A 10,702-nucleotide genomic window follows, 5' to 3' on the forward strand; every position below is an offset into this window, starting at 1 on the left:
TTCAGTTTCTGCCCATTTTCCAAACTTGGTTCTCAAGCCACTTCATCAACTGTGAATTCACTGATATCTTCACAATACATTTCTTTCTCATTTATGTCAACTTGAGTTTTCTTTTACTTGCTGCTGAATGCATCCCAAGTAATTTTTTAGGGTGAACCTTTGAATTTGCTAATGCTATACCTATAAAAACTGCAATTTTATACATTTGGTTTTGTGGAATTTGGTAACAGGAAGTGCAGTGCTTGAAATGTGGAACTGATTGATTCAGGGAGGAGAGTAAGAGGGTGTGATGCTCCCTCCACTTTTTTGGGCTTTGCAATAAGTCCATCTTATTTAGTCACACCAAAATAACTGGTTTAACCAATAGCCTCTGAAGTGGAGTATATAAATCTATTCACTGGGATATGGAAAGATATTAGACCTTGTACTTTTATATTTTTTCATTGAAAAATTAAAAAATTAATCCTAATATTTAATATATGAATTGGCACTCAATCATCTCTCAATTCATATGTCAAATGGTTTTATGTCACTAAAGAATGCAGCAGGCATGAATCTATGTTTTCTGGGGCTTGATATATCTGAATTTTGGGAGCTTTCTTAAAGAAAGGGAAACTGTGAATACTAAATAAAGTATGAAGGCAAAATGTTAACTTAGAAGAAGAAAAGAAACAGGAAATCCAATGTCATGTGATTTTCTCATAAAGGGAAATAAATGTACAGTGAGTTAATAATTTTATATGCCTCATTATTGAATGTATTTTTGCCAGTGGAGACTTTCCTTTAGGCTTTAAAGAGAACCAAATCTTCCACTTACAATTTTGCATGTCTCTTTAGACTGATTTTTCTAAAGAAAAGTATCTGATCCCATGCATTTCAAACTCTGTTTCTCCTCCAGTATCCACATACATCTAGTGCCTAGCATAGTTGAACATACTCAGATCACAGTATGATCTCTGGCCTTGCATCTTTCTACCACAGAAGCTGGATGAGTTGTCACAGTGGCAGTAAAAACATTCCTGAAAAGGATCACTATATCAGAATGGCTAACAATAACTTATACATAAATATTTTCCATTAAACCAAAATAATCACCCTTCATTCAACTTCCTCTTAGATCCCCAGAAATGCCTATGTCACTCCAACCCCCACCCAATGAGGAGGCAGTGTATGACATAGAGAAAAGTGGAGTGGAAAGGAATAGTGCCTTGAAACATTGTGGAAGGGACCCACAAAAGTGAGGAGCTTTGAATCATTAGGTGTTTCCCACACAACGCCTCCTGTTCGGAGACAATCCTGAAGAAAGAGGGGGATTTATTCCCAATACAGAAGATCCCAAAGGGACTCCTTCACACAAGCACTTAATACAACTTAATACACTTTCCTTGCAGTATGATACATGGTAATTTATGACAGCCCAGTTACACAGACTTACAGATTATACTTTCCAGCTTTAAGGTAACCATCAGAAAATGCCCTAGTTTCTTAAAAAGAATCCTAAGAAAGCAAAGGCAAAATGTTAACTTAGAAGAAGAAAAGAAACACAGGAAATCCAATGCCATGTGATTTTCTCATAAAGGGAAAGAAATGCACAGTGAGTTAATAATTTTATATGCCTCATTATTTAATGTATTTTTGCCAGTGGAGACTTCCCTTTAGTCTAGGCATTAAAGAGAACCAAATCTTCCACTTACAATTTTGCATGTCTCTTTAGACTGATTTTTCTAAAGAAAAGTCAAAAGCTAGTACAGTTATGAAAGTACAGGGAAAAGGTAAGAAAATAGCAGAGCCATCCCTTGTCTACTCCTGGTGAGTTCTTGTCAGCTCCATGAAATGAAAACAATGATGATGTAATCATATTTGACAAGTGTAGGCCACAAAATCTCAAGAAGACTATTTGAAATATGGATTTACATCCACTAATGATAATATGAAGCCATTATGATTAGCAAGACATTTAAAACTCTAGTTTATTTCATCCTCTAACATTTTATATTTATATGGGTGTTCCTGATGTAAAAATGTTAATAAAAAATGCCTTACTAAAATAATACAAGTATTTCAGCTGCATGATTAAAAATGTTATACTTGTAGAGGGGGACAAGTAATTAAAAAAATTTTTTTTATTAAGTTATTATTGATATACACTCTTATGAAGGTTTCACATGAAAAAACAATGTGGTTACTATATTTACCCATATTATCAAGTCCCCACCCATACCCCAATGCAGTTGTGCTACACTGCTCTCCCTGTGATCCCCCACACCATAAATACTAAACATAATACCCCTCAATCCCCTTCTCCCTCCCTCCCCACCACCCTCACACAGCCCTCCCCTTTGGTAACCACTAGTTCCTTCTTGGAGTCTCTGAGTCTGCTGCCATTTTGTCCCTTCAGTTTTGCATCGTTGTTACAGTCCACAAATGAAGGAAATCATTTGGCACTTGTCTTTCTCTGCCTGGCTTATTTCACTGAGCATAATGTTCTCAAGCTCCATCCATGTTGTTGCAAATAGTAGGATTTGTTTCTTTCTTATGGCTGAATAATATTCCATTGTGTATATGTACCACCTCTTCTTTATCCATTCATCTACTGATGGACACTTGGGTTGCTTCTGTATCTTGGCTATTGTAAAAAGTGCTCCAATAAACATAGGAGTGCATATGTCTTTTTGAATCTGAGAAGTTGTATTCTTTGGGTAAATTCCAAGGAGTGGGATTCCCGGGTCAAATGATATTTCTATTTTTAGTTTTTTGAGGAACCTCCACATTGCTTTACACAATGGTTGAATTAGCTTACATTCCCACCAGCAGTGAAGGAGGGTTCCCCTTTCTCCGCATCCTTGCCAGCATTGGTTGTTCTTAGTCTTTTTGATGATGGCCATCCTTATTGGTGTGAGGTGATATGTCACTGTGGTTTTAATTTGCATTTCCCTGATGATTAGTGATGTGGAGCATCTTTTTATGTGTCTGTTGGCCATCTGAATTTCTTCTTTGCAGAACTGTCTCTTCATATCCTCTGCCCATTTGTTAATCAGGCTATTTGCTTTTTTGGGTGTTGAGGCATTTGAGTTCTTTATATATTTTGGATGTTAACCCCTTGTCAGGTGTCATTTACAAATAAATTCTCCTATACTGTACAGTGCCTTTTTGTTCTCTTGACGGTGTCCTTTGCCATACAAAACTTTTTAGTTTGATGTAGTCCCATAAATTCATTTTTGCTTTTGTTTCCCTTTGTCAAGGAGATGCATTCAGGAAGAGGTTGCTCATGCTTATATTCAGGAGATTTTTGCCTATGTTGTCTTCTAAGAGTTTTATGGTTTCATGACTTACATTCAAGTCTTTGATCCATTTTGAGTTTACTTTTGTGTATGGGGTTAAACAATGATCCAGTTTCATTCTCTTGCATGTAGCTGTCCACTTTTTCCAACACTAGCTGTTGAAGAGGCTGTCATTTCCCCATTGTATGTCCATGGCTCCTTTATTGAATATTAATTGACCATATATGGTTGGGTTTATATCAGGGCTCTCTAGTCTGTTCCATTGGTCTATGGGTCTGTCATGTGCCAGTACCAAATTGTCTTGATTACTGTGGCTTTGTAGTAGAGCTTGAAGTTGGGGAGCATAATGCCCCCACCTTTATTCTTCCTTCTCAGGACTGCTTTGGCTAGTCAGGCTTTTTTGTGGTACCATATGAATTTTAGAACGATTTTCTCTAGTTTGCTGAAGAATGCTGTTGGTATTTTGATAGGAATTGTATTGAATCTGTAGATTGCTTTAGGCAGGATGGCTATTTTGACAATATCAATTCTTCCTATCCATGAGCACAAGATGTGTTTCCATTTATTGGTATCTTCTTTAATTTCTCTCATGAGTGTCTTGTAGTTTTCAGACTATAGGTTTTTCACTTCCTTGGTTAGGTTTATTCCTAGGTAATTTTTTTCTTTTTGATGCAATTGTGAATGGAATTGTTTTCCTGATTTCTCTCTCTGCTAGTTCATTGTTAGTGTATAAGAATGCCACATAGTTCTGTGTATTAATTTTGTATCCTGCAACTTTGCTGAATTCAGATATTAGACCTAGTAGTTTTGGAATGGATTCTTTAGGGTTTTTTTCTGTACAATATCATGTCATCTGCAAACAGGGACGGTTTAACTTCTCCCTTGCCAATCTGCATGCCTTGTATTTCTTTGTTTTGTCTGATTGCCATGGCTAGGACCTCCAGTACTTTGTTGAATAGAAGTGGGGAGAGTGGGCATGCTTGTCTTGTTCCCAATCTTAAAGGAAAAGCTTTCAGCTTCTCGCTGTTAAGCATAATGTTGGCTGTGGGTTTGTCATATATGGCCTTTATTATGTTGAAGTACTTGCCCTCTATACCCATTTTATTAGAATTTTTATCATGAATGGATGTTGAATTTTGTCAAATGCTTTTTCAGCATCTATGGAGATGATCATGTGGTTTTTGTCCTTTTTGTTGATGTGGTGGATGATGTTGATGGATTTTCAAATGTTGTAGCATCCTTGCATCCCTGGAATAAATCCTACTTGATCATGATGGATGATCTTTTTGATGTATTTTTGAATTCGGTTTGGTAATATTTTGTTGAGTATTTTTACATCTATGTTCATCAGGGATATTGGTCTGTAATTTTTTTGTGTGTGTGGTGTCTTTGCCTGGTTTTGGTATTAGAGTGATGCTGGCCTCATAGAATAAGTTTGGAAGTATTCCTTCTTCTATTCTTTGGAAAACTTTAAGGAGGATGGGATTTAGGTCTTCACTAAGTGTTTGGTAAACTTCAGCAGTGAAGCCATCTGGTTCATGGCTTTTGTTCTTAGGTACTTTTTTCATTACCAGTTCAATTTCATTGCTGGTAATTGGTCTGTTCAGATTTTCTGTTTCTTCCTTGGTCACCTTGGAAGGTTGTATTTTTCTAGAAAGTTGTCCATTTCTTCTAGGTTATCCAGTTTGTTAGCATATAATTTTTCATAGTATTCTCTAATTCTTTGTATTTCTGTGGTGTCCGTAGTGACTTTTCCTTTCTCATTTCTGATTATGTTTATGTGCGTAAACTCTCCTTTTTTCTTGATAAGTTTGGCTAGAGGTTTATCTATTTTGTTTATTTTCTCAATGAACCAGCTCTTGCTTTCACTGATTCTTTTTATTGCTTTATTCTTCTCAATTTTATTTATTTCTGCTCTAATCTTTATTATGTCTCTCCTTCAACTGACTTTGGGCCTCATTTGTTGTTCTTTTTCTAGTTTCATTAATTGTGAGTCTAGACTGCAATATGGGATTGTTCTTCTTTCCTGAGGGAGGCCTCTATTGCCATATACTTTCCTCTTAGCATGGCCTTGGCTGCGTCCCACTGATTTTGCAGTGTGGATTTATTGTTGTCATTTGTCTCCATATATTGCTTGATCTCTGTTTTTATTTGGTCACTGATCCATTGGTTATTCAGGAGCATGTTGTGAAGCCGCCATGTGTTTGTTGGATTTTTCAGTTTCTTTGCATAATTTATTTCTAGTTTCATTCCTTTGTGGTCTGAGAAACTGGTTGGTACAATTTCAATCTTTTTGAATTTACTGAGGCTCTTTTTGTGGCCTAGCATATGATCTATTCTTGAATATGTTCCATGTGCACTTGAGAAGAATGTGTATTCTGCTGCTTTTGGGTGTAGAGTTCTGTAGATGTCTGTTAGGTCCACCTGTTCTAATGTGTTGTTCAGTGCTTCTTTCACCTTACTTATTTTCTGTCTGGTTGATCTGTCCTTCAGAGTGAATGGAGTGTTGCAGTCTCCTAGAATGAATTCATTGCATTCTATTTCCCCTTTTAGTTCTATTAGTATTTGTTTCACATATGTAGGTACTCCTGTGTTTGGCCCATATTTATTTATAATGGTTATATCTTCTTGTTGGATTGACCCCTTTATCATTATGTAGTGTTCTTCTTTGTCTCTTGTGACTTTCTTTGTTTTGAAGTCTATTTGGTCTGATACAAGTACTGCAACTCCTGCTTTTTTGCCCTATTAGTTGCATGAAATATCTTTTTTCATCCCTTCACTTTTAGTCTATGTATGTCTTTGCGTTTAAAGTGAGCCTCTTGTAGGCAGCATATGGGTGGGTCTTGTTTTTTTATCCATTCAGTGACTCTATGTCTTTTGATTGGTGCATTCAATCCATTTACATTTAGGGTGATTATCGATAGGTATGTACTTATTGCCATTGCAGGCTTTAGATTCGTGGTTACCAAAGGTTCAATGTTAACTCCCTTACTATCTAAGGGTCTAACTTAACTCACTTAATATGCTATTACAAACACAATCTAAAGTTTCTTTTCTTTTTCTTCCTCCTCCATTCTTTATATATTAGGTATCATATTCTGTACTCTCTGTCTATCCCTTGATTGACTTTGGATAGTTAATTTAATTTTGTATTTGCTTAGTAATTAGCTGTTCTACTTTCTTTACTGTGGTTTTATTTCCTCTGGTGACAGCTATTAAACCTTAGGAACACTTCCATCTATAGTAGCCCCTCCAAAATAGACTATAGAGATGGTTTGTGGGAGGTAAATTCTCTCAGCTTTTGCTATCTGGAAATTGTTTAATCCCTCCTTCAAACTTAAATGATAACCTTGCCGGATAAAGTAATCTTGGTTCAAGGCCCTTCTGCTTCATTGCATTAAATACATCATGCCACTCCCTTCTGGCCTGTAATGTTTCTGCTGAGAAGTCTGATGACAGCTTGATGGGCTTTCCTTTGTATGTGATCTTATTTCTCTCTCTCTGGCTGCTTTTAGTAGTCTGTCCTTATCATTGATCTTTGTCGTTTTAATTACTATATGTCTTGGTGTTGTGTTCCTTGGGTCCCTTGTGTTGGGAGATCTGTGGATCTCCATGGCCTGAGAGACTATCTCCTTCCCCAGATTAGGGAAGTATTCAGCAATTACATCCTCAAAGACACTTTCTAACCCTTTTTCTCTCTCTTCTTCTTCTGGTACCCCTATAAGGCAAATATTGTTCTGTTTGGATTGGTCACACAGTTCTCTCAATATTCTTTCATTCTTAGAGATCCTTTTTTCTTCTCTGTGCCTCAGCTTCTTTGTATTCCTCTTCTCTAGTTTTTATTTCATTTATCCTCTCCTCCACCATATCTAATCTGCTTTTAATACCCTCCATTGTGTTCTTCAACAATTGGATCTCTAACTGGAATTCATTCCTGAGTTCTTGAATATCTTTCCAAACCTCCATGAGTATGTTAATGATTTTTATTTTGAAATCCCTTTCAGGAAGATTCATGACGTCAATGTCATCTTTCTCAGGAGTTGTATTAATTTTACTTTGAACCAGGTTCCTTTGGCATTTCATATTTGTATATGGTGCCCTCTAGTGTCCAGAAGCTCTACTCTCTGGAGCTGCTCTGTCCCTGAAGCAATGTCGGGGGTCACAGGGGAGTGGTATTGGTGCCTGGGGGGAGGAAAGAGCTGTTTCCTGCTTCCTGGCTGCTATGCCTGTCTCCATTGCCTGAATCAGTGGTCCAAGCACACAGGTATAAGCCTCTATGCTTTGTGTTTGTAGTTGCTGTAGACAGATCTTCCCTTTGGCTGGCCTAACACCAGGGTAGGGTTTGCCGGTTTGTGAGCCAGGTGGGGCTGGTCAGGAGAAAGGTGCAGTAGGCTGCATATCATGGAGGGGGTCCTTGGAGCTGTGTAGCCAGCCAGGGAGCTGGAGCACCTGAGCATTGTGAAAGCTCTCAACTTGCTGGGCAGAGTGCACCCAGACAATTTTGTCTACCTGTCCTTTCTCCTGAGCAGTAAGCTCTGTGAAATCCTTGCCCCTTTAGCAGTCCTCTTGCTAAGGGCTACCTTGTTAGGAAGTCTCTCAGACTGCCTGTCTTTTGTCCCAGAGAAGCTGGATATGGATCCCTGCTTTCCACAAGCAGCTGGAATCTGTCTCTCCAGGAATTCTGCCTGTCTTAACTTTCCAATTCCCTAATCATGAGAGTATCATGTAAGCACCATGAAATGTAGGTTTGTGATCCCAGAGTAGATCTCCGGAGTTAGGTATTCAGCAGTCCCAGGCCTCCACTCCCCCCCCACCCTGTTTCTCTTCCTCCCACCAGTGATTTGGGATTGGGGAAGGGCTTGGGTCCCGCTGGGCCACAGCTTTGGTTACCCTGTTCCATGAGGTCTGCTCTTTTCTCCAGGTGTATGCAGTCTGGCACAGTCCTCTTTCTTGTTGCTCTTTCAGGATTAGTTGTATTAATTATATTTTCATATTACCTGCAGTTTTAGGAGGAAGCCTCTGTCTCACCTCTCACGCTGCCATCTTTAATTCCTACTGGGGGCGAGTACTTTTAAAAGTTTGTGGACCACATGGCAAAACTATGGCCTGTAGTATGTTAGAACTAAAATCATGTTCCTATAGACATTATGGCATTTTTTTAGTTGGAGTAGGAATGATAGCATGTGCTAAATATTTTTGGATTCAGATTTGCCTTCCCCAACCATTAAGCTTTTGTCTATGTATTATAATCCATTAGGTGGAATGTGTTAGACAGCCTTTAAGGTGTCTGCTTAGCTTAAAGAAACAGTCTTTCACTGACAATATTTAATCCTTTCCTAACTCACAGAGTAGAAGTTGAAGCCCTGTTTTCACTCTGTGATCCCCACCCCCTTAAAGAAACCTGATTGGAGTTGGGGTAGATGCCCATAATAGCTGAGCTAATCAGTGTCTTTCTCCTTGTATTTTGTAACTGAACCGAAGACAGATGGCCATCTTGAATGGTGGTTATTGGAACTCTAGAGCTGAGGTTGCCATTGCAGAGCCATGTGCATGGAAAAGGAGTAAGTTCTATACAGCGAGGAAGCAGATGTACAGAGAAATTTAGAACATTATATATCTCCTTTCCAACCTCTTTGCTACTCTTCTTAAATATTTTGATTTTATATTGTTTATATTGTTGGAGCATGCAATTGTGGGAAGGGAGCCACAGCCAAAGAATGTGGGCAGCCTCTAGAATAGGGAAAAGGTAAGAAAATGGGTTCTCCTCTAGAGCCTGGAGATGGAACGCAGCCTTGCAATCACCTTGATTTTAGCCCACTCAGACCCATTTTAGACTTCTGAGCTTCAGACTACAAGATAATAAATTTGTGTTGTTTCAAGTCACTAAATTTCTGGTAATTTGTTACAACAGCCATAGGAAACTACTGCAGCTGGGCTAGAAGGAATTCCTCTGCAATTTTTAACATGCCATTGTCAACTCTCCTCCCAAGGCACCTTGGACTTTCAATTCTATGTAGATTTGAATAATTGAATTTCAGAACGGAGAGGGGCCTTCATGGAGCACTTGAGGTAATGTTACTTGGCTATTCAGTTTTCCTGGTGAGCATGTTTTATATTCAAAAGAGATGGCTGAGTGGTTGAACTGTATTTTGGACAGCTAGGGGAACAAAATATGGAATCTAGGAACTGTTAAGAGTGGTGACTCTGGTAAACCATGTTTGGACAGCACCCTCGGAGGTAAGGGCAAACCAGACTGAATTAGTCTCCCAAAGCCTCTCAGTCATCTGGATTAGGGTGATTATGTTTGTTGGTCCCCCAAGATGTCCACCAGAAGAAAACAAATCCATGGAAAAAAAAAATCATCAAAGGCTTCATGTTATTTTTTCAAGTGTTTCAATTATGATGTTCTGCATATAAAAAGATAGTCAGGTAATAAGACAACATGAGCGAGAACCAGTATAAACAATTCATAACAAATAACTAGAACAAAGAACTAACAATAAATCCAACGAGACTCCAGATGCTGCAGTTATCAGACTCAGATAATACACCCATGATGCCTACTATATTCAAAGAGATAAAAGCCAAGATTAACCATTTTGACAATGAATTAAATACTATAAAAATGAACCTAACATGTTTTTAAAAGAATTAAAAATAAATTCTAGAAGCTAACATTGCTAAACAAAACACTACCCCCAAAAAACAAAATAAATAGCTCTCTCTCCTTAACACCATAGGAGAGAGAATTCATAATCTAGAAAATACATCAGAAAAAAAGTTATTCAAAATGAAGCATGGCAAAATAAAAGGATGGAAAATTTAAGAAAAGTTGGCAAGAAAATAGTAGAAAGAGAACCTCTAACATACATTTAACTGGACTTATAGAAAGAGAGAAGAGTAGGGCAGAAGTAATATTTGAAGAGGTAATAATGGTTAAGGATCTTCCAGAACTCATGAAAGGCAACAATCAATGTATTCAAGAGACCAGTACATCATAAAAAAAAAAGAACCACAAATAAAAAGAAACATATTTCTAAACATACATAGTAAGAGCAGAAAATCAAAGTGAACATTACCTTAAAAGCAGCCAGGGAGAAAAAAATCCAATGACATTCAACGGAACAGCCACACTGACAGCTGACTTTTCACAGCTAACAAGAGAAATCAGAATCTTGCAATGATTTTTAAGTGTACCTACTGAAAGAACATAAACTGCTTCTGTCATCACATCTCCTCTGATTCTCTTGCCTTCCTTTTTCACATATAAGGACCCTTGTGATTACTTTGGGCCTACAAGAAATCAAAGATAATCTCCCTATCACAAGATCCTTAATTATGTCTGCAAGTCCCATCTGCAATATAACATATTCAGAGGTTCTGGGGATTGGGATGTGGACATCTATGCTGGGCCATTATTG

Source organism: Manis pentadactyla, chromosome 10 (genome assembly GCF_030020395.1).
Source record: "Manis pentadactyla isolate mManPen7 chromosome 10, mManPen7.hap1, whole genome shotgun sequence".
In the NCBI taxonomy this organism is placed as follows: domain Eukaryota; kingdom Metazoa; phylum Chordata; class Mammalia; order Pholidota; family Manidae; genus Manis; species Manis pentadactyla.